This window comes from Rhinatrema bivittatum, chromosome 9 (assembly GCF_901001135.1).
Source record: "Rhinatrema bivittatum chromosome 9, aRhiBiv1.1, whole genome shotgun sequence".
Lineage (NCBI taxonomy): Eukaryota > Metazoa > Chordata > Amphibia > Gymnophiona > Rhinatrematidae > Rhinatrema > Rhinatrema bivittatum.
This window is the reverse complement of record NC_042623.1, coordinates 231,689,150-231,713,962: the sequence shown is the minus strand read 5'-3', so window position 1 is coordinate 231,713,962 and position 24,813 is coordinate 231,689,150. Positions and strand designations below refer to the sequence as shown.

At 45.2% G+C, this 24,813-nt stretch overlaps 1 protein-coding gene and 1 pseudogene across 4 annotated transcripts in view; one reads left to right on the top strand and one right to left on the bottom strand.

Moving 5' to 3' along the window:
* XXYLT1 (xyloside xylosyltransferase 1) overlaps positions 1-24,813 on the top strand; it is a 529,386-nt gene that overhangs the window by 361,685 nt on the left and 142,888 nt on the right. The window lies entirely within an intron of this gene.
* On the bottom strand, positions 1,121-24,323 carry LOC115098989 (annotated as a pseudogene).

Below are 24,813 nucleotides of genomic sequence, written 5' to 3'. Positions count from 1 at the left end.
CGCTGAACGACCTCCTGCAGTCGATCTCCTGCCGGCGCCATTTTCCGTACGAAAACGATTCGCGGCGGGAAATCGCTCCCTGACCCCCGCTGGACCTCCAGGAACTTTTGGCCAGCTTGTGGGGGGCCTCCTGACCCCCACGAGACTTGCCAAAAGTCCAGCGGGGGTCCGGAAGGACCTCCTGCCGTCCAATCTTTTTCGTCTATGGCCGCCGCCATTTTTCGGCGCCATTTTGGAAAATGGCGCCGGCTGAAGACGACAAGATTCAGGAGCAGGAGCCCGTTCCGGACCGCTGCCGTTCCGGACCGCCGCTGGACCCGCAGGTTATTTAAGTTATATGGGGGGGGGTTCGGGAGGGTGGGGGATTTAATTTAAAGGGTCGGGGGTGGGTTTTAGGGGGTTTTAATGTGCCGGTTTTTCGATTTTTCGATTTTTAACGATTTTTAACGATTTTTCACGATATTTTACCCCCCCAAACGGCAACAATACGATTCCCTCCCCCTCCCAGCCGAAATCGATCGTTAAGACGATCGAGGACACGATTCACATCCCTAATTGCCACATATCCCATGACTTTTTACTTTTTCTAGAAGCCTCTCATGAGGAACTTTGTCAAACGCCTTCTGAAAATCCAAGTACACTACATCTACCGGTTCACCTTTATCCACATGTTTATTAACTCCTTCAAAAAAGTGAAGCAGATTTGTGAGGCAAGACTTGCCTTGGGTAAAGCCATGCTGACTTTGTTCCATTAAACCATGTCTTTCTATATGTTCTGTGATTTTGATGTTTAGAAACTTTCCACTATTTTTCCTGCCACTGAAGTCAGGCTAACCGGTCTGTAGTTTCCCGGATTGCCCCTGGAGCCCTTTTTAAATACACACATACACATACACACATACCTCTACCCGACCCGGCCCACATACACACATATCTCTACTCGACCCCATGACCAGTCTATGTGTCTCACATACACCAGTAACCTCCCTGACCAGGCTCTCTTCTTCCCATACACCAGTCACCTCTCTGACCAGTGTGTCCCTGAAACTGTGGGCTATAGGATTTTTTTTGGTGGGGGGAGGATTATGTTGCATTTATTTAGGCTGGAAAATGCATCTCTTTAGATCTTCTGGAACAGTTTCTTGGTGCCAGCAGCTTTGGTCACCTTCATGACATTGAAATAAACTGTTTTGCTCAGGGGACGGCAATCACCAGCTGTGACAATATTGCCAATTTAGACATCTCTGAAGCAGGGGGAAAGGTGCACAGACATGTTCATGTGGCGCTTGTCAAAGTGGTTTTACTTGCAGATATAATGCAGGTAGTCTCTACGGATGACAATAGTTCTCGTGTATCTTCATCTTGGGCACCACACCTGAAAGGATATGGCCTCAGATGGACATGTTACCAGTGAACCGGCATTTCTTATCAATGTAGGTGCTGTCGATGGCCTCACAGGGGGTCTTGATGCCCAAGCCAATGTTCTTGTAGTAACATGGCAGCTTCTCCTTGCCACCCTTGCCCAGCAGCACCCGCTTCTTGTTCTGGAAGATGGTGGGCTGCTTCTGGTAGGCCTTCTCCATCTGCACATGGAGAGAGAGAGAGAGAGAAAGAAAAGTGCGCTTTAGTGACCCACCCGAGCAACATGTTGAGCCAGGGGGAAGGACTGGGAGGCCTGGCCCGGAGATCCTACATGCAAGCGCCTCACCTGTATGCCCCCTTCTTCCTGTCCCTCCAGCCAATCGGAGGCTTCCTCCCTCTTCCTATTCTCACTGGCAGGAAGAAGGGAGGAGGCTTCCAATTGGCCCGCAGGGGAAGGAAGAGGGAGGAGGCTTCCCATTTGCCTGTGGGGGCAGGAAAAAGGGAGGAGGGAAGTACAACCAGGGCAGTAGGACACTGGGAGCCGCAACACACCTACCAGTACTTGGCGACGCACTGGTATGTCGCAGCATACCAGTTGAGAATCGCTGGTATAGATGGCAGCCTTGCTGATCAGTTAATATCTTACAAGACAGTGAGAACATTGAACTCTACATATTGAGATTTTTTTTGAGGGTTCATATTTCTAGTGCAGGGGTGGGCGATTTGGACCTCAAGGGCCACCAACCGGTCAGCTTTTCAGGATATCCCCAATGAATATGCATGAGATGGATTTGCATGCCAACTTACTCAATTGTATGTAAATATGTTGTATACATATTCATTAGGGATATCTTGAAAACCTGGCCAATTGTGGCCCTCAAGGACCAGAATTGCCCACCCCTGTTCTAGTGAAATAAGATTGGAAGGAACTAGGTGCATTTGTTTTAGTTGTGGAATACTTTATCACATGTATTGAAGCAAATTATGTGAAATTTAGAAAAGCTGTGAAAACTTGTCAAAATTTGGCTATTTCGGCGAGTATTTAGGAAGACCTAATTATATTTGGTTCTTCTCTTTTATGTTAACATATAAAGTATGGTTGGGATCAATAAATATTCAGATGCTTTTTTTCATTTTGTGATATATTGATTTTATATTTTATTATACAGTTTATATTATGATTTGTATTGTGTTTCAGTATTTTATATGTTAGGGATTTGTTTATTTTACTGGATTTGTAATGCATTATGTTGTTTGATATTATTTTATTAGAAACCGCTTTATGTATAGAAGAACGGTATATTCAATAAACACAAACATCTTGTAATAGCTTCATTGACTGGTAGCTGGGATTTATCTTTGCAATGCAGACAGCAATAATTGGGCAGACTGAATGGGACTAATTGCGCTTTTTCCGCCATCATCTGCTATGTAGTTCAAACCAGGATATTCATTTTACTATGTGTGACTATGCTGAGAGAAGTTATTGTGCTGATAAAATATATTTATGCCATAGAAGAAGGGAAGTAGGATTTAAAGCAGCCAAGCTATATCCTTATTCGTGTACTGACTAATTTAATTGAGAAATGTTGGAATCTATCTTTCTGTGTAATAACAAAATTCTTTCTCTTACATGGCGGTCAGAAACCTTCTAGCTTTATTATGTCCACTCACAGATAAATCAATTGTGGATTAATAAAGGATGGAGGAGTATATAGAATTTCCAGATTTACTGAGATTCAGGAAGATTTGATGGCTGAGTGGATTTACAGAGCCTGTTCCCTGTAGGATGACTGGTTCCTTTCTGGTTCAGGTTGATAGTGGCTGAAAGTAATTACTATATAAAAGGCATTTAATGACCTATGTGAAGTTAGTTGGTGGTCTCAGTCCAGTGTCCCAGTGGTCAGGTGTCTACATAACCGTCATCCTCCATCAAAGGTTGGCACTAATTGGTACCCTGGTTGACAGTCTCATCAGGGAGGCTATGAATTGAAAAGGCTTGGAAACTGAATTATACTCAACTTAGGGTTGAGATAGATTTTTAGGGCAACAAGAGGACGTTTGCACCTATTTTGTGTTGGGCATCATGTGTGTGAGGAAAGCCTGTATTACCACTGCCTGTTCTGGGATGTGGCTGTGTGTGTGTGTGTGTGTGTGTATGAGGGAAGATTCCCCTGTTTGTGCTGCTCCTGTTCTAAGGTGGGGCAGTGTAGGGGGAGGGGGAAACTTTCCCTGTTGCTTCCCTTGCGGTCCTGTTCTATAATTGGGCAGTGTGATGAGGGGAGTTTGCATTGCCATTGCCTGTACTGTGCCTATTCTGTAGTGGGGCATAGTGTGTATATAAGACATGCAGGATATAGAAAGCACAAAGCCAGCCAGGGGCACCTGACCTGAAGAGGAAATTACTTGAAAACTGAAAATAAAATTGAAACAATACTAATTCAGAGGAAAGAAATACAGAAAAACTCCTCTTAAAGGTGAACAAAGGCTCTCTGGTTAAGTCTTTTTGTGGCACTATTGCAAAAAGCACTTTAAGGGGACATAGAAGTTCAAACCTTGATTATGTCTAGTAAAGGGATTGGAAAAAATTAGTAAGTCTTATCATAGTCAGTTTCCTTTTTATTCTCATAAAAGACGTTAATCAAGGATCTGTGACCCACCATATCTGTGAAGGAAATGTGGCTAAGAGGAGAGAAAACAAGACCCAAAACTATGACATCAAAGGAAATCAGATTGTCTGCAAATCAGTCTTAAATGACTTAGAATATGGAGAATGTAAATGTTAAGCTCATCAGGGCTCTAAGCTTGGTCATCTTATTAATAATTTGTATTTCAGAGAGAGACAGAAAAATGGCAACAGATCAGGATCCCCAGGCCCATCGAATCTGCCAACTCCTGTTGCAGTATCGCAGAGTCTTCCCAGTCTGTCTTTATTCTTGCATTCTTTTATCCATGGATCCTCTCTTCTTTTCCTGGGTTTTCTCAGTTCTGTATTATGGAGCTATAACAACTCACTAATTTAGTTTAGTTTATTTATAGCCTTGATTTACTGCATAATAAATCTTTTGGAAAAAAAAAATGATCCTGGTGGTTTCCTTGGCTTTCCCAATTTCAAATGTTTATGGGATGTTTTTGATGGTCTCTCAAACTCTGCTGCCTCCTCTGACCATTGAAGCTCCATGAATAGACTACTAAAGTGAACCTAAGAAATTGCCATGCTGGGTCAGACCAAGGGTCCATCAAGCCCAGCATCCTGATTCCAACAGAGGCCAAACCAGGCCACAAGAACCTGGCAATTACCCAAACACCAAGAAGATCCCATGCTACTGATGCAATTAATCATTAACAACCAACCATCAAGGGAACTCCCTGATGTGTGGTGATCTGCGGTTGCTATGTTTGGGACAACCCCTTTGTGTTTGTCTCATTGAATAGCTCCCGTGTTTTTTCTTCAAATCCTTTATTATTTTGCAATTTTTATTTTATTTTATTTCCATGTGCTTAGTGTCCTCTCCCTGGCGGATGCCCCGACCCTCCCCTAAGCGTTCCCGCTTTGTTATGAGTACTTATCAGTTTTGTTGATCCCAATGGATTCCTGCCGCTTCTATGAGGTCGGGACCTCCTTCCCAACATCGGCCGTGTTTCGGCAGTTGTCTGCCTGCTTCAGGGACCTTGGGGGGAATTCTCTTTTTGTCCAACGTGAGGTTTCAAAATTCTAAAGCACATATAATTTTTCTTTAAAAATCATTCTCGTGAGCTGTGCCTTCATGATGTAATTATTATGAATAATTTTTAAAGTGAAGACATCCAGGGCATCCAAGGGCCAGATATGGTATACTATCACTCAGGCTGTATCCTGGCACAGTGGAATCAAGACGACTGGAGAGCGGGTGGCCCACTGCTACCGGGACATCAAGGCATAGTTGAAACACACAGTGGCAAGCCTGAACAAATATGTACGGCAGATGGGAGGAGGAGCCCCTTGCCCAATAGTCCTGATGCCAATGGAGGAGCGCCTGATTCAACGGCTGGGACCAGATGTATTCACGAGGATAGATGAGGCTCTGAACACAACACGAACTGGAGCCAGTAAGTTCATATTACCTGTAAATGTCAAGTCTGCTACAGATGTTCACATTTTTTGGCATAGGATGTTCACATTGAATGATGCAAAGTCACATCTTATGCCAAACAGTATATGTGCAGTTCTTACCCTTAATACTTATGTCTTCTTTGTTTCCACAGCTCTCACCCAGGAAACCCCTGGTCCAGCCGTGAAGCCCCAGGGGCCAGCAGTGTAGCCCCAGGTCTCAGCGCACTCTTTCAACTGGATGCTCAGTCCCAGCTGAGTGAGGAAGAGGAGGAGCAGCAGCAGCAGTCACCAGAACAGCACTAGTTACTGCATCCCTTTGGCTCACCCCTTGCCACCTGCCTCCAGCATGCCATGTGACCAGTGGGATGCACCAGAGAGCCACCAGCTAGCCCACCAGCTCGGACATGCCAGAATTGGGGCCACAGACAGCGCCTCAGCCAGCACCAACCCCAGTGCCTGCAGCACCAGCAGCACTGGATCATACAATCCAGAAAACACTTGAACACATTGAGAGGAGGCATGGGCTGCACCTGCACCATATACAGACAGAGATGGTCTACTTGAAGAGGACTCAGGTCGCCCACACCCAGTCAGTGCAGCAGCAGACAGCAGCCCTTACACAAGGGCTAACCACCATCTCTATATCAATAAACAATTTAACAACTACAGTGTTGCGATCCCCCCTGTTGCTGCGCTACAGGAGGTCTCTTACCTTCCTCCGGAGGCCGCTCTGAAGCCTGGGCCTCACCTGTGTTCCATCCGGGACTTGCTCCAGGGCCTGAGAGGCCTAGCTGTGCCTGTGGCTTGCTTGCAATCTATTGTGGGAAGGAGGGGAGGGCCAAAGGCCGCCCCGCCCCCTAAAGAAACAGGGAGAAACAGACAACTAAAGAAAGGGAAGGAGAATCCATTGCACCCCAGCGCCCCCTTGCGAGGGCGCCGGAGACTACTAGCATGGGACAAAGGAAGGGAAGGTAGGAGGGGTGACAAAACAAGAGGCCACTAGGACACACGTGGCCGAAAAAGCAAGCAGGAGGCTGGAAGCAGGAAGCAGCAGTAGCTGGAACCAGCAGGCAGCAGCAGCAGCAGCAGGGCTCAGGAGTAGCAGCAGGGCTGGAGGCCCAAGAGAGACAGCACTACAGGGCTGGAGGCCCAAGAGAGACAGCACTACAGGACTGGAGGCCTAGCAGACACAGTTCCAGGGCCTGGGAGGCCTAGCTGTGCCTGAGGCTTGCTTGCCAGCGTTTGGACTTCCTGTTTGGCGACGCCCTTCTCCTAGGGGCTGGCCCGCAGCTCTCCACCTGACTTATAGGACCAGCGGTGGGGCGGTCCTGGCAAGCTCCTCCCAGGGAGTTGCCTTCTACCTCCAGTATTTAAGGACTTTCTGTTCACTTTCAAAGGGGCCTTCGGATCAGGTCCTACAGTTGTCTGTATCCTTGCTGATCCAGGTCTTCCGTGATCACATATGCTTTGATGGATCCCTGTCCAGTGTCTCTGCCTAGATGTCTGTTCCTGTTCCTGCCAGCCGTAAGGGCTTCGGATGTGAGTATCCCAGCATCGGAGTTCCTGTTCGGCCTGGAGTTTCCCTGCACCCTCCTTTCCTCAGCGTGGTCCGCGACCAGCCTTCCTGGGCTGTGTAGGGCGCGTCTGGGACGGGGTGGTCCGTGACCAGTCTAGCTGTGCTGGCTGTGTAGGGCGCCCTGATGGACAGTGCCATGTTTCCGTCCAGCCTTGTCTACAGTGTCTGCTTCAGCCCTTGCCCGGATGTCTTCCTGTCTCTGCCTTGACCTACGTCCTCGTCTGGTTCCTGAGCCTTCTGTCCTGTTGGGCCCTGGAGTGGCCAACAGGAGGGATTCGTCCCACGGGCTCTTGAGCTTCTGCCAGCCGAGGGGGCTTCGGATGTGAGTATCCCAGCATCGGAGTTCCTGCTCGCCTGGATCTTTCCTGTGTCTCGCTTCAGCCCTTGTCCTGATGTCTCCGTCTTGCTTCAGCCTGCTTCTGCCCCGTCTGATGTCTTCTGTTTAAGGACTCTGTCTGCCCTCGCCTCTGTCCGGCCTGCTGCCCATTGCCGTTCCCTGCGGCAGGTCCGAAAGGGCCGGGAACAGTCGGAGGACCGTTCATTAGTCAACTTCCCCGTGTTGGCTACCATGGGCATGCAGGTCCGGCTGAGGGTCGGACTCCTTGCTTCTGTTCCTGCCTGCCTCGCTCACCATGCCTGCTCAGCTCACCTCCCACGGTGGGGCTTGGGGCTCCTCCTTGAGTCCTGCCGTGGCCCAAGGGCTCACCACCACCCCGCTTACGACGACCGCGCCCCGCGCGCGCTCGTAACATACAGTCCTGCAACTCATACATAATTTGCCACAGCCAGCACCCATGCCATCACCCACTTCGCAGGAGTGAACTCCAAGAAGCAGTTCCCAGCTCTCAGGGTGGAGCCGGGGTAGGCCAGCACAGGAGATACTACCCTCAGCCACCAAAATGCCCCAGGGAGGAAAAGACCTATGAAGCAGCCTGGTGCCAACTCAAAGATGCCAGTTCCAAACAAGCCAGGCCCATCCTCGCTACAGAGTTCCTGTGCTGGCTAGATGGAAGAAGACTGCTGGACCTGTCCTCTCTACAGAGTTCCTATGCCAGCTATCTGGAAGAAAACTGCTGGGTCCGTCCTCTCTACAGAGTTCCTTTGCTGATTAGTTGTAAGAAGACTGCTGGGCCCATCCTGTCTACAGAATTCCTGTGCTGGCTTGCTGATGTGGATGGTCTACTGTCTGCCTGTGTTGTCCTGCTGCTTACTTGCAATGACCTCCTCTATGCTCTGCATGTAGTCCTGCCTCCTAGATGTGGTCTCAAGTCATGGTCCTGCTGCTGTCTCTTCTCATCTCATTCTGCTGCCTCCATGCTGGTGGTCTAATCTCCTGGGGCTCCTGCCTTCATGCTGCCTTCTCTAGTCCTGTTCCTGCTGCCTGCTACTTGAAATTTGCTACTGCGGCTCTAAAGCTGTTCCCTTTGAGTGCACTCTTTCAACATGGATTGTCTAGGTCTTCTCTTGCCATCACATAGTTATGCTGGCATCAGCTCTAACATTAGAACTATACTGTAGTTATTGGGTTGCCACTTCTGCTTTCTAGGTTCTTTGCAGTAATCATGATTTTGAAGAGTATAAGATCATAATACTGTATGTGTCATGTTGCCATTTGTAACAATGTATGTACATGTCTGCAATAAATGTGCTGGTCATTTCTGTTACAATGTCATGAGCTATTTGATAGCTTGTCCTTGCAGAATGTGATTATCAAACATGTTGACTTGCTTTGATTCTGGTGACTATAAATGTTATTTAATAAAGTGATCACATAATTTGAAATTTCACTTTCCGGTTGTATCTTTTCATTGTGTGATTTTTGTCTTAAGGGTTCACAAGTTTAAAGGTTTGGGATCCACATGACCTTGCATGCCAGAGTGCCACTGTTTTGAATCGGCTCCTGTGGAAGGAGGAGTTAGCAATCTGTTATGGAACTGCCTCCTGCAGAAGGAGAAGTTAGCAATCTGTTATGCTCTACTCCTCAAGAAGGGAGGAGTTAGCAATCTGTAATGAATATCCTCCTGTGGAAGGAAGAGTTAGCAATCTGATATGCTCAGCTCCTCTAGAGGGAGTAGTTAACATAACAATAGACACAGAAAAATGGCAACAGATCAGGATCCCCAGGCCCATCAAATCTGTCAACTCCTGTTGCAGTATCGCAGAGTCTTCCCAGTCTGTCTTTATTCTTGCATTCCTTTATCCATGGATCCTCTCTTCTTTTCCTGGGATTTCTCAGTTCCGTATTATGGAGCTATAACAACTCACTAATTTAGTTTAGTTTATTTATAGCCTTGATTTACTGCATAATAAATCTTTTGGGAAAAAAAAATGATCCTAGTGGTTTCCTTGGCTTTCCCAATTTCAAATGTTTATGGGATGTTTTTGATGGTTTTTGATGGTCTCTCAAACTCTGCTGCCTCCTCTGACCATTGAAGCTCCATGGATAGACTACTAAAGTGAACATAAGAAATTGCCATGCTGGGTCATACCAAGGGTCCATCAAGCCCAGCATCCTGTTTCCAGCAGAGGCCAAACCAGGCCACAAGAACCTGGTAATTACCCAAACACTAAGAAGATCCCATGCTACTGATGCAATTAATCATTAACAACCAACCATCAAGGGAATTGCAATCTGTTATGAATCTGTTGCTGAAGGCTCCTGATGGGGAAGGTATAGCAATCTGTTACCAGCGGAGTGCTTGGAGAGGGCACCCAGCTGTAGAGGAATGTAGATAGGTGGATCCTTGGGCCGATGGCAGATGACTGCGCCCCCAGGAGGATATCCTGAGAGGGACCACCGGCTAGGCTTGGGTATGGAGACAGACAGGTTAGTAGAACCACCCGAGATGGCAGTAGTGAGGTGATATGCCCGGCAGGGCTGAAGTCCCTCAGGTACTGGAACTGCGATCCCAGGGTTGCTGAGCTGTAGAGAAACTATAGATGGTGAGTAGACAGGGTATGCTGTGTTCATAGCCAGACATGGATGACAAACTCACATAAGGTCTTAAGGAAGCTCAGTAGCAGGAAAGGGTTAGGCCCTCGAGGTGCGAGTACTTGGTTCCAGGGAATGAGAGAGTGATGGTAACTCACAAATGTCTGTATCTGCGATAGCTTCCAGCAGTAGAGAATCTTCAGAGTGTTCAGGAACATGGGCCCGTGAAGAGCGAATACCGGTTCCTATCTGCAATCTGAAATAAAGAAAAGAGAGCGAGGCTCCCGAGGAGGCGGTGCCCCTGGTAAGTCCGAGGAGGCAGAGTAGCTTGGGAGTAAAGCCGAAGCAATCCCTTGCTAACTCGTTTCGTTAGCGAATACTGAGACCTTTTATATTGGAAGTGGATTGACGTCATCCAGGGGGACGCCCCCGAGGTTCGCGCCCTTGCTGATACATCATATCATATCAGTTCACAAGGACAGGGGGGTTGTAACAATAATATTGAAGAGGAAGAAAGTTACAATAAAACAACGTTATGTGAACTTGGAAACAGAAATGTGCCGGAGACAGAGGAATAACGTTGTAAATTTAACAAGGCTATACTGGAAGTGCATTGGGTTGGAAATAAGGCACTCTAAATATATATATAGAATATATATATATATATATAGACAGCATGCCTACCACATGATACCTCAGGGAGCAGTTAGACTATACTTTTTGTACAGTGGCAGGCTTCAGAAAGACTCTTGTTGGCTCATGAGGTGACCAGCTGACAACACCTTCTCTTGCCTTCATGCTATACACAGAGCTGATGATTGTCTATCAGCACACCTGCCTTGGTCTCAGTATCCACATAGGGGTAGATTTTCTAAATTTGCGCGATCGCGTACTTTTGTTCGCGCAGCAGGCGCGAACAAAAGTATGCTGGATTTTATAAGATACGCGTAGCCCCGCGTATCTTATAAAATCCGAGGTCGGCGCGCGCAAGGGGGGTGCACATTTGTGCAACATGCGCGCGCCGAGCCCAGCACGCGCTGTCTGTTCCCTCCGAGGGCCGCTCAGATTCGGAGCGGCCTCCGAGGGAACTTTCCTTCGCCCTCCCCCCAACTTCCCCTCCTTTCCTTCTCCCCTCCCTTCCCCTACCTAACCCACCCCCCCCGGCCCTATCTAAACCCAACCCCCCTTTACCTTTGTTCCACGATTTACGCCTGCTAAAAGCAGACATAAATCTACGCGCGCCAGCGGGCTGCTGGCGCGCGATCACCCGACGCGGGGCTAGTCCGGAGGCCTCGACCATGCCCTCGGACTGGTGCCATGCCCCGGCCCCGCCCCGCAACGCCGAGCCACGCCCCCGAAACGCCGCATCATTTTAGACGCGCCCCTGACAACGCCCCTTTTAGAAAGCCCGGGACTTACGCGCGTCCCGGGGCTCTGCGCGCACCGGCGGCCTATGCAAAATAGGCGTGCCAGCACGAGGGCCCTGCGCGCGTAAATCCGGCCAGATTTACGCGCGCAGGGCATTTAAAATCCGCCCGAGAGTCTATAATGCACTTACACCACAGGAGACACATTCTATAGGACAGCAACTCTGCTATGTTGGCCACAAGTCATGGCAGCCAAGTGGGGAAAGACCTGAAAGGTCACACCCCTGCCTAGAAGATGACTAATCTGATAGCATGTTTCCCCTGGAGTCCTCAGCCTATGTGCTTTAAGGCTGGCCACATCTAGGATAAAGGACTGTAATGGATACTAGCTAGCAGAACAAACAAACTACTCAGCATATTTTGTATGTACCTACATAAGCAGGACCCTATAACTCACCTGAGCTGGACAGGAAAAGGTTCTTGCTGCGCCCTGACATACCAAGATTTCCCAATGGCTCCCTGTGATATGTCAGGTTAGGTTAATAGCTTCTAACACAGCTTTGCCTCAGGTTCTAGGAGGTGAACTTTTTCTGATGTCACATGTGGATGCTGTTATTTTCATCATAAAATAAACTATGATCTAGACATTGCTCAGGCATACCCAGCAAAGTGGTGCAGGGATGAAAGATGCGCTCCCTGTACTGCCTGCGTGTCCTCCTGTTTGGCAAGCCCAGATGTGGGCCAGCACGCTCCACCGGCAGGGCTTGCAGGTCTGGCTCTGGTGCAGGTACTTCTCTAGGAGGTGTCTGAACCTCCCTTGCCTGTTGTTGAGCAGCCTGAAGCTGCCAGTATCTCACTACTAGTACACTTCCCTGTAACAATGTAGCTTTAGGAAGATGGGGCAAGTAAGAAAAGGTGTTTCTATTGGCCCACCAAGACTGTGTAGGTGTGTCTCTCCGAAGCCTCTTTATATCGTGCGTGACAATTTCCGCTATCTGCAATAATGGTCTCGGACACGTGATAAAACTTTTTTTTTCCAGGCTACTGCAAATCAAATAGGTGGTGTTATTTCAGACATTAAATCCAGCAATGTTATGCGTTATTTTTCCGCAAAAACCAGTAGAAATCCCTCATTTGCATAATTTTCTAGATGATTTTGCTTACTTATCATTTTTTCATACTAATGCGCGGTGTGAAAACATCACATTTATCGTGAATTAGATCCTGGGTTATCGCACGCTGAGACCCTAAAGTGGCTTGATGAATGATCCTGTAAGTAATAAAGGCAATAACCTTTAGGTAGTCATTTCGTCTTTGTTAATATTCTTAGCAGTAGTTTAAAGAACTTTTAAGGCTCCTAATGACAGGCATAATGATATCAATCCTGTCTTGTTCATAGCCACTGGGTAAGAGGAAAGGAGGGGGGGGGGGGGTGTCTCAGTATTGAGCGATGGCAATAATCAAGGGCTGAATTTAGGCCCATGACTGCAGGGTTTGAGAAGGAGCCCTGGTACTTGGGCCCTAACCAAAAATTGCCAATGGAATGACAAAGGTAAATGAACTGGGAGGGGGATATTAAAAAAGGTTTAAAATAAATAAATAAAAGCAGGTAGTTGCAAAGGAAGGGCTCATAGCACAGTAGCCCAGTGGAGGTCAGTGCCGTTGATCTTAATCCTTCCCTGTTCTCCTTAGATCCGAGCATGATCCGCATTTTCGCAGAGCCATGTCCAACCAAAAGCAGAAAGAACAAAAGTCACATACTGTAACCATGGCACCCAAGAGCATCTGTTACACACAGAAAGCACAGACTGTGCTGTCTGTACACAAAGCATTGGAAATTAAACATCCATTTAAATAGCAGCTTGACTTTCTATGATTATTGATTTACTTATTTTGTAGGTAGGCCAAGTATGCTCTCCTTTTGTTCTCACTTCTAACTGGAAGTAGATTACTGTGTTATTCAGAAACATTGAGACCTGGATTAGGTTGTCCAGTGACAGAACTAGAAAACAAGAGAGAAATTACTGGATTAGAATGTACTGTACTAAATGGTCACATGCTGGATTCAATAATGACACTGTGGCAACAATGAGTATTTGGCATTCCAATATAGATCCAAAAATAATGTATGGGGCAATTACCCCAAGGTACTAATACGAGACACTATCATCAAATAAAGAAATAGAGGTCCATACTCAAAAGCCATTTAGATGGATAATGTAATAGTTATCCATCTAAATGCCTTACCTAGCTATATTCAGCCCTTATTCGTCTAAATTCTAGCCGGCTAATAAGTAAAAATGCCAGAATTTAGCTGGATAAATTAGAGACGGTCCAGGGGCATAACTGGGAGGACTTGAGTTAGCTAGCTAAGTTAACCAGCTAATTCCAATATTCAGGTTGACTATAGGTCCCAGTTTAGCTGGTACCTGCCCAGTTTCCAAACAGCTGGTTGTAATTTTCAAAGACCGCAGCAATGAGCAGCTCATCCTCGACACTGAACTTGTAGGAATGATCATGCGACCGACCAGCTGCCTGGCTTCCGGAGGATCAGGTTGCCACTTCCACTTCCAGAGAGGTATCACTTTCCTCGTTCTCTTTCCACGCCCCTTCCTTCCTCCCCACCCCTCCTTCTGCACCTGTCCTCCCAACTCTCCCCCCCCCTCACTGTCTAGCCCTACCCTGCCATCCTCTTCCCACCACACTCATCTGCCTAGCTCCCCTCCCACCTCCTCTTATCCCCTCCCACCTCCCTATCTCTACTCCTGTCCCTATTCCTATTCCTACTTTTCTTCCTCCTCTTTCCCTCCTATCTGAAAAATTTACCCTAAAAACAAGAGTTCCACAAGGGTCAGCACTCTCAGCTACTCTTTTTAACGTATATCTACTTCCACTATGCATCTCCTTGCAGGACTAGGAATCTTACACACTATGTTTACGCCGATGACATTTCAATTAATCCTACCAATAGAGGACACTATTGAAAAAACAATAAGTTTAGCCATTATGTATCTAGACATTATAAACAACTACTCAACCAAATGGAGCTGATAATTAACATCAATAAAACTGAATTCATACACTTAGAAGAAAGAGCAGAATATCACACAAACTCCAATAATTCTTAACAGTAACCAAAAAATTGAATTAGCCAACAAGATACGCAACCTCGGAGTAATAATCGACACAGAGCTAAACCTCAAACAGCACATAACACTAAAGGTTAAAGAAGGGTATGCTAAACTCATGATACTCAGAAAACTTAAGCCATTACTCTCGCTACCAAACTTTCGCACAGTGCTCCAATCACTGATATTTGCAAGCACCGATTACTGTAATGCTTTACTACTTGGTTTACCCTATACCAGGGGTCGGGAACCCATGGCTCGCGAGCCAGATATGGCTCTTTGAGGGCTGCATCTGGCTCGCAGACAAGTGTCGCCACACTTTCCCGCTGACCCCAGCTGCTCCCCGGTCCTCCTCCGCCCGGGCTTAAAATGCTGTCAGCACCGGGCGGAACGCGGCAGGACAGCTGGAGTCAGCGGCACCCGGCGTGCTCTCTTCTTCCGGCCCCCGCCCGCGGCCCGGAAAAGGAAGTGGAGAGTATCGGGTGCGGTGCGCGGCAAGAAGAGGCCACGCTAGTGCGCTCGGCATCGGCCCGAAGAAAAGAAGACTGCAGCGCGGCTCGGAGGAAAATGAAGAGCTTCAACCGCGGCCAATGGGACTCCGCCTCCGCGAGGGCTGAAAATGAAGAGGTTAGCGTTGGGAGGAGGCTGCTGCTGCCGCGAGTTCCTGGGGTGGGGGTAGGGGAGAGAGAGAGAGTGAATGAGCGAGGCAAGCATGTGTGTTTGCTCGCTCATTCACTCTCTCTCTCCTCCACCCCCACCCCAGGAACTCGCGGCAGCAGCAGCCTCCTCCCAACGCTAACCTCTTCATTTTCAGCCCTCGCGGAGGCGGAGTCCCATTGGCCGCGGTTGAAGCTCTTCATTTTCCTCCGAGCCGCCGCTTGCAGTCTTCTTTTCTTCGGGGAAGAGGCCACGCAGGCACCCGATACTCTCCACTTTCCTCTTCCGGGCCGCGGGGGGAGGCGCCTGTGTGTGTGTGTGTGTGTGATGAGTGAGTGAGAGATTGCATGTATGTGAATGATTGAGAGCCTGTACATGTGAAAGAGAGTATGTCTGTGATTGATAGCCTGCCCATGAGAGAGAGAGAGCATGAATGTAAGTTTACCATTGGGAACCTGTATGTGTAAGTTTGTGATTGAAAACCTGTTTGTGTGAAAGAGTATGTGTGTATGATTGAGATCCTTTGTGTGTGAGAGAAATCATGTGTATGTATGATTAAGAGCCTGTGTGTATAAGTAAGAGAGAGATCATGTGTGTCTGTGTGTGATTGAGAGCTGGTTTAGGTGATGGAGCATGTGAGTATGTGATTGAGAGCCTGTGTTTAAATGACAGAGAGAGAGACCATGTGTGTCTGTGTGTGATTGAGAGCTGATTTAGGTGAGGGAGCATGTGAGTATGTGATTGAGAGCCTGTGTGTAAATGAGAGAAAGAGAGGACATGTTTGTAAGCATGTGAATGAGAGTCTGTGTGTGAGAGAAAAAGACAGCATGTATTTATGTGATTGAAAGCCTGTGTGTGTGTGTAAGCGTGAAAAGATAGACAGCATGTGTGTAAATGTGTAATTAAGAGCCTATATAAGTGAGAGAGAAAAAACATGTGTATATGTGAGTACTGAGAGCATGTGTGTATAGGTGTGTCATTGAGAGCCAGTGTGAGAGAGAGCGCTGGTATGTGACTGAGAGAGGAGAAAGTTCCAAGCAAACCACCCCACCTCCTGCTAATTCAGAACAATCTCAGGACACCTGGATATCAAATGTTCCCAGGTATGCAGAGCAAAAAAATTTATGTATCCTTATTATTTTTCATTACTGGGTCTTTGTGTCTGCTATTTTGAAATATTTTGTTGGTATCTGGAAATGTTTTATATGAGTTTTTATTGGATATTCCACTCATCAGCTGTTTCGAAATATGTTCTCTTTGTTAGTACAGTTTTACTGCTGATGATTTTATATTTCTTGATTTGTTTTATAAGGATGGGTGATGTTTCTTTTTTCCTTTGTTACACTGCATACAGAGACTCTGGCTTGTTGCAGTTTCCAATTCAGTTTTTTCTGCATGCTTTTTGTTATGCGTTTTGGTCTCTTTATTCTATGTTAGGTGAGGGACAGCACGTGATTCAGGTGAGGTTTTCTGCTGGCATGTAGTTTCTGTGTAGGACTCTATAGCAGCCTGACTTGGTCCGTTTCCTAATAGGAGATGTATTGGTGTCTTAAGGCCTGGTGTAATATTTTCAAAGACTTATTGTACTTTAAAAGTGTGATCTTACATAAAATGCACACATTTACTTGTATTTAGTTTTAAACATATTGTATGGCTCTCATGGAATTACATTTTAAAATATGTGGCATTTATGGCTCTCTCAGCCAAAAAGGTTCCTGACCCCTGCCCTATACTATGATAAGACCACTGCAAATATTACAAAACTCCGCAGCTAGAATTCTCACTGGAAAAAGTAGAAAAGATCACATCACAGATACACTGACCGAATTATATGGCTACCCATAGAACAAAGAGTGAAGTTCAAAGCTCTTTGCACAATACATAAGCTAATCCATGATGAAAAAGCAGAATGGCTGAACACAGCACTTCGAGTACACGTTCCACATAGAAATTTAAGATCGGCAAACAAAGCCCTATTAACCATTCCTTCTGTGAAAACAGCAAGGTTAGTCAACGCGCACTGTCCCTGGCAGGTCCCATATTATGGAACACAATGCCCCTTGATCTAAGACTTCAGAGAAATCATAAACTTTTCAAAACACACCTCAAAACCTGGCTTTTCACACAAGCCTTCAAGAAAGAGAACGACGCAAGCAAATAAATAAGGATAAGCGGACTTAGAGCACCCAGCCCACAAATTCCAGATTCCACCAAAAGTACATTTCTGTTGTAATGTTTGATAGCTAATATGTATGGCTTTGTTCTGCTATCGGAAACCCACCACTAAGGACTATAAACATTGTATATCCTCCTTCTGGAGCCAATATGGCAAGATTTGAAATTTGTAAAGCAGTTCTGGAAAAAGAACCATTTTAAACAAAGCAGCTTTACCAAATTGCAATAATGGGAACTCCATCCAAGACTGCAAGGTTACCTGAAATGATTCAAGTACAGGGATTATATTCAGCCGATATACATCCTGATAATTAGATGAAAATTTAAGGCCCAGATATGTAAAACTGGAAGTGACCCATCGCAAAGGAAAATTTCCTGGCCAAGATTCTCTAGTAGATGGGGACAGAGTTAATGTCTCTGATTTATTATAATTAATAGACAAGCCTGTAAAGGAACCAAAATCCTGAAAAATCTGCATAATAGGCAACGAAACAACTGGATTAGGTACAAGAGGAGTTGATTTGTACTATGCACTCTTTACCTAACTTGTTTGAAGCTAGGGAGAGAGTGCATTGTACGTGTGAACTCCTCTTGTACCTTTCATCGATTCAAACAGCAGAAAATCTTCAATGATGTCAACTTTGCTGTTCATACCTCCTATTATATAGGTAAACCCCCCACCCCCCAACCTCACCCCAGGTTAAAAGTGCTCCCTCTTACAGTGCTATAAATAGTAAAGTTACATATTGGTCTCTACAGAGTCTCTCTCTATCTCTCCCCCTCCTCTCCCATGATGTTCACCATACTCCTGTGCCTTACAAGGAGCAGTAGCAAAGTGGTACGCGTATGTATTTGTGTACAGCTGCAGACATGCATGCGTGGAGAGTATTTTATAACCTATACGCATAGGTTATAAAATAGCACATACTTTTGTATGTGGCGAGATGTGCATGTTAATGGGCGCAAACGTGGCATTTTTAAAAACTACCTTTTAGCGTCTTCTTTGGGATCTAAAACAGCATTGATAAATCAAAGCGCGTTCTGGAAATTGACTGGCTATTGTTACTAAATCAGAAAAAAAGGCATGACTATTATATTAGGAGCATAGATACTTGCCACACAAAATCAATATCAATGGGGTCAAATAGTTACCCAAGTGGGGAGATAACCAATCAAACGAATGGGAACTATAATCAAATTATAATTATAGCCTAAATGAAGGTGTCAGCAAGCCTGATGTTAAGTTTCTTACCGAAACCAACTGGTCTTCTTGATCATTTATCTTCACAATTTTTTAATGCATTATTGAATTTTTTTAGAATTTTTCAAAAATTGTATTTTATAATAAAATTATATTTTTTCAATAATAATTATTTTATAATAAAAGCTATTCAATGCTTTTCAAAGTTTGATTTTGGAATATATTCTCTGGACCAGTGGTTCTCAACCAGTGTGTCGCGACACACCAATGTGTTGCCAAGAACACGCAGGTGTGTCGACACACTTCCCGGTCCCCCGCTGACCCAGCTGCTCCCCGGTCCTCCTCCGCCCGGGCTTAAAATGCTGTCAGCCCGGGCGGAACGTGGCAGGACAGCATTATGTCCGCTGATTTTATACCGTGCACTCTCATGTATATAGTTATAGTTACAGTTCTATTGCATTGCATCTACCCATTGATGTTTGTTATATGTAAGGGCTCCTCCCAAAAGTTAATTGTATTTTTCCTTTTTCCTAGTTCACTAAGTTATCTGTTACATGTAAGGGCCCCGCCCAAAAGTTTTTGTTTATTGTAAACCGATGCGATGTGCGAACGGATATCGGTATAAAAGAGATGTTAAATAAATAATAAATAAATAAATAAATAAATAAATAAGGACAGCTGGAGTCAGCGGCATCGGCATGGTCTCTTTTTCCCGCCGCCCTGGAAGAGGAAGTGGGGAGCATCGGGTACGTGTGCGGGAAGAAGAGACCATGCTAGTGTGGTCAGAATTGGCCCGAAGAACAGAAGAGAGGCACGGTCTGAAAAATGTGCAGCACGGCTCGGAGGAAAATGAAGAAGAGCGTCAACCCCCGCAGCCGATGGGACTCCTCCTCAGCGAGGGCTGAAAATGAAGGAGGTTAGGGTTGGGAGGAGGCTGCTGCTGCCGCTAGTTCCGGGGGGGGGAAAGAGAGTGAATGATCAAGCAAGCATGTGTGTTTGAGATCCTGTGTGTGTTTGAGACAGCATATATGTGAATGAGAGTATGTCTGTGATTGAGAGCCTGCCTGTGAGAGAGAGAGCATGAATGTAAGTTTACGATTGGGAACCTGTATGTGTAAGTTTCTGATTGAAAACCTGTTTGTGTGAAAGAGTATGTGTGTATGATTGAGATCCTTTGTGGTGAGGGAGATCATATGTATATATGATCAAGAGCCTGTGGGGTACATTTTAAAACAAAGTACGCCGGATTTTATAAGATACGCGCGTAGCCGCGTGTATCTTATAAAATCCGGGGTTGGCACGCACAAAGGGGTGCACATTTGTGCAACTTGCGCGCACCGAGCCCTGCGCGCACTGCCCATTCCCTCCCCCCACCTTCCCCTCCCTTCCCCTACCTAACCCCCCCCCCCCGGCCCTATCTAAACCCCCCCTACCTTTGTCACACAAGTTACGCCTGCTCAAAGCAGGCGTAACTTTGCGCGCGCCGGGCCGGCTGCCGCGCGCCATGTTCCGGTCCAGGGGCTGGTCCGTAGGCCGCGGCCACGCCCCCGGAATGTCCCCAGGCTGAAACCACGCCCGTGGCACCGCCTCCAGGTGACGCGCCGACCGCGTCACACCCCCAGACACGCCCACCCCAAGAAAGCCCTGGGACTTACGCTGGTCATGAACTACTTCGCTAAATGACTATGTCTAATGATATATTGTAACTGAACCTTTGACGGCACCTGTTAGAATGTACTATTGTACACTTTTACCTACATTAAATATGTGCCTACATGTAAACCATTGCGACGGTATTTAACTTAGCAACGGTATAGAAAAGTTTGTAAATAAATAAATAAATAAATAAAAGGGTTACGCACGTACCTTATGCGCGTAACCCTTTAAAAATCCGGCCCTGAGCGCGCCGAGCCTATATTGAGAGAGCATGTGTGTCTGTGTGTGATTGAGAGCTGGTTTAGGTGAGGGAGCATGTGAGTATGTGATTGAGAGCCTGTGTGAAAGTAAGAGAAAGACAGCATGTGTGTCTGTGTGTGATTGAGAGCTGGTTTAGGTGAGGGAGCATGTGAGTATGAGATTGAGAGCCTGTGTATAAATGAGAGAGAGAGAGAGAGAGAGCATGTTTGTAAGCATGTGATTGAGAGTCTGTGTGTAAGAAAAAGACAGCATGTATGTTTGTGATTGAAAGCCTGTGTGTGTAAGCGTGAAAAGATAGACAGCATGTGTTTAAATGTGTAATTAAGAGCCTATATAAGTGAGAGAAAAAGCATGTGTATATGTGAGTGTCTGAGAGCATGTGTGTATAGATGTGTAATTGAGAGCCAGTGTGAGAGAGAGCGCTGGTATGTGACAGAGAGAGGAGAAAGTTCCAAGCAAACCACCCCTCCTCCAGCTAATTCAAAACAATCTCAGGACACCTGGATATCAAACGTTTCCAGGTATGCAGAGCAAAAAAAATTTTGTATCCTTATTTTTCATTACTTGGTCTTTGTGTCTGCTATTTTGAAATATTTTATTGGTATCTAGAAATTTTATATATGAGTTTTTAATTATTGGATATTCCACTCATCAGCTGTTTCGAAATAATCTGTTCTTTTTGTTAGTATGGTTTTACTGCTACTGATTTTATATTTCTTAATTTGTTTTATAAGGATGGGTGATGTTTCTTTTTTTCCTTTGTTGCACTGCATACAGAGACTCTGGCTTGTTGCAGTTTCCAATTTAGTTTTTTTGCATGCTTCTAGTTATGTGTTTTGGTCTCTTTATTCTTTGTTAGGTGAGGGTCAGCACATGTGATTTAGGTGAGGTTTTCTGCTGGCGTAGTTTCTGTGTAGGACTCTATAGCAGCCTGACTTGGTCCATTTTCCTAATAGGAGATGTCTTGGTGACTTAAGGCCTGATGTAATATTTCAGTGTTGCCTTTTCTTAGGTAAGGTGGTTACTGTTTAAGTGCTGGAAATTGGTGCTGTTTTGGTGTGGGATGTTTACTATTTATGAAATTTCTGTTCAGACAGAATATGTATCTTTTCCTTGTGTCATTTTAAACAATAAAATAATTACCGGACCTTTACTTTTTATTTCCGCTGTGAATTGTAATGAGCAGTGTGTCACACATGTGAGCGTGGCCTGTCAGGTATGTCACGATGGGAAAAAGGTTGACAACCACTGCTCTGGTCTATGGTCTATATCTTAAGTTTTATAAAAATATAATTTTTGAAAATTCTAAAAAAAATTCAATAGTGCATTAAAAAATTGTGAAGGTGAATGATCGAGAAGACCGGTTGGTTTCGGTAAGAAACATAACGTCAGGCTTACTGACACCTTCATTTAGGCTATAATTATAATTTGATTATAGTTCCCATTCGTTTGATTGGAGCATGGATACTTCCCAGAAGATATTTCTTGTTATAAAAAGAACTAGCAGCAATAACATACCAACCATTAACATCTGAAGCCACTTTCTCAATTGAAAAGAAAGATTTTTATGAATGAGAATCAATACCCCTCTTTGGCCAGCTGAGAAAGAAGCAGAGATACATTGACCCACCCAATCTCCTTTAAATTCATTGGGCCAGATTTTAAATTCTACACCCGATTTTATAACATGCGTGAGCAGCTGCGCGCATGTTATAAAATCCAGGGTCGGCGCATGCAAGGGGTTGCACAATTGTGCAACCTGCGCGCGCAGAGCTGCACAGCCTTCCTCCGTTCCCTCCAAGGCCACTCCGAGGGAACTTTCCTTCCGCCCCCCCACCTTTCCCCCCCTTTGTCCTATAAGTTGCGCCTGCCCCTGAGCAGGCGTAGATTGTGCGCGCTGGCCAACGGCTGGCCCGCGATCCCGGGCACAGCAGCAAATGGCCACTGTGCCTGGAGGCTCCGGCTCCACTCTGCCCCTGGAACTCCCCGCCTCCGCCCCGCCCCTTTTTCAAAGCCCCGGGACATACGCACGTCCCAGGGCTTGCGCGTGTCACCGAGCCTATGCAAAATAGGCTCGGCGCGCACAGGAGCAGGTTTTCGGGGTTAACACGCGTAATGAAAATTCGCCCCACAGTGTTCTTTCAAAGTTAACAGTGTTTCTTGTAAAAATACAATATGGGAGACAGATTGTTTAAAAAAGGTTAAAATCTTTTTCCATATTATTGGGGAATGAACTCCATCAACATTCAAGGAGCTAATCTTTAGAGAATCCATAAATAATAATGAAGCGATTGTAGCCAAGAGCAGGGCTCTCTACCACTTGAAAACAAAAAATGTAATCTTCAAGGAAAGAGAGTGTTCCCCAGCATAAACACTCCCTTAAGACATCTTGAAAATATGAAGCTCCTTTAATACAGTACCAAGAAACCCAATAAAGGCATAGACGAAAACTTAACCGAACAGAAGCATCAACAGCCACTGAGTGTACACACACACACACACACACATCTTTCATTCCACACACATCCAATAAACAAAGATAATACAGCCGATACAAAAACCATAATAAACCCAAATACGTTCCAAGCATCTGCATCTTCTTCCACTGATTCCTCTTCTTATTGGGAAGATGCACCTGGTGAGGACAAATACAAAATTGTCCCCTATTAATTTAAAAGATCAATGTTGAAGTGTTTTCAAAAAAAGAAGAAAGGCAAATTTCTAAGATTCGGTAACAAACCACACTATTGTGTGTGTTAATAAAAATAATAAAGGAAATAATCATCTTAATTCTAACAATTTGGCAACAATGTCAAAAGTTTTACATAAAAGACAATACAATCATCGCCTGAGGAAAAAAAAACTGTAAACAGCTATTCTTTGGTTTAACAAGCAATCCTTCCATGTCTTAAATTCATTTGTTCAATCTCAGAGTTAGCCATTTGTACCAAATGAAACCTCTTTAGGCACCATGAAAAAACCATAAACTTCAAGTATGTATTTCAGCAACAAATTCACTGAAAACCTCTTGGCGAAGGAAACAAAACAAAGGAAAGATAAAACATAAAAGCAGGCATACTCTCCATCTTTGGCATAGCCATGATGATCATATCATTGAAAGTGCGACATAGATCAAACTTTCCAGTTTAGGTAGTTATGAATATAATGAACAAGAATATAGTATCAGGTATGGATCTTTTGTTTTCAAAATTACAATTTCATTGCCTTTAAAAACTTTAATAGTAGCCAGGAAGATAAATGAGAACCAAAGACTTCGCCAATGTAAATCCGAACACCTAGGCAACATTTGCTGGTGAGCCTCTGATACTTTTGAGAAAAGTCATTAAAAAGAATCAGTTTCAGACCTTTGTATTCCAAAACTCCTTTTCGTTTTTTAAAAACTTGCATTATCTTGACTTTGTCTGAAAAATTAAGTATGCATATGATGACTGGTCTAGGGTGTTGCATATGTTCTCTCATAGGGCCAATTCTATGAATTTATTCCACTATCATTGGCTCAGTTACCATTGAAAGTCCCAACGCTTCAGGAAGCCAGACTTGTACAAGCTGCATAAGCTCTTCCTCTTTGACACATTCTGGCAAATCGATAATCCTTAGATTGTTACATCTAGCTCAATTTTCCTGATCTTCCAACCATTCATGTAAAATTGCATTATCTTTTTTCATTTTGGCCATCTGCAATACAAGCTGATCCATTGTGATTTCCTGTGCGGACACCCGATTTTCAAGATCTGCAAGAGATTCAGTATATTTCTCCATATTTTCTTTAATTTCATCCAAGGATGACTGTAATTTGGATAAACAATCTTCAAGATTTGCAGAGACCAGCTTAGAAATATCTTGGACTGGATCTTCTTTTAGGTCAGTAATGGTTTTCTGTAGCTCAGCTGCCATATTACCTTCTGAGGTCTTCGATTTATCTTTTGCCTATCTAGCAGATTTCACTGACAAACCAAGACTGTAGCATAACTGATCTTGGAGTGAATAACTTCTCAGTCAGAAAACAGCAGAAGTTGTTAGGGAATTCTAAGCAGAGCTCTCCTACATGCGACTTCTCAGTAGCGGCGCATAACCAGAAGTCAGATTTTTCTTTTTAAAAGAAAAAATTATCCTGGGGGCGTGGTTTGCAACCAATATGAGTGGACGTGCAGCAGCTCGGCTCCTCTCCCCATGGGCTTCAAAACCCCCAAATATAGCTGATCAACACCCGATCCTTTAGCGAAACTGCTCCTAAGAACTCAGGATACTCAGCCTTGATTCTTGACATGACCACCAAAAGGAAAACTACCGATCTTCGACAGTTCTCCTATGGGAAAGCATCACCGGAGGGTGGACAAGATGGCACCGAAGGCAGGGGCCTGGAACAAGCTGAAACAGATGAACC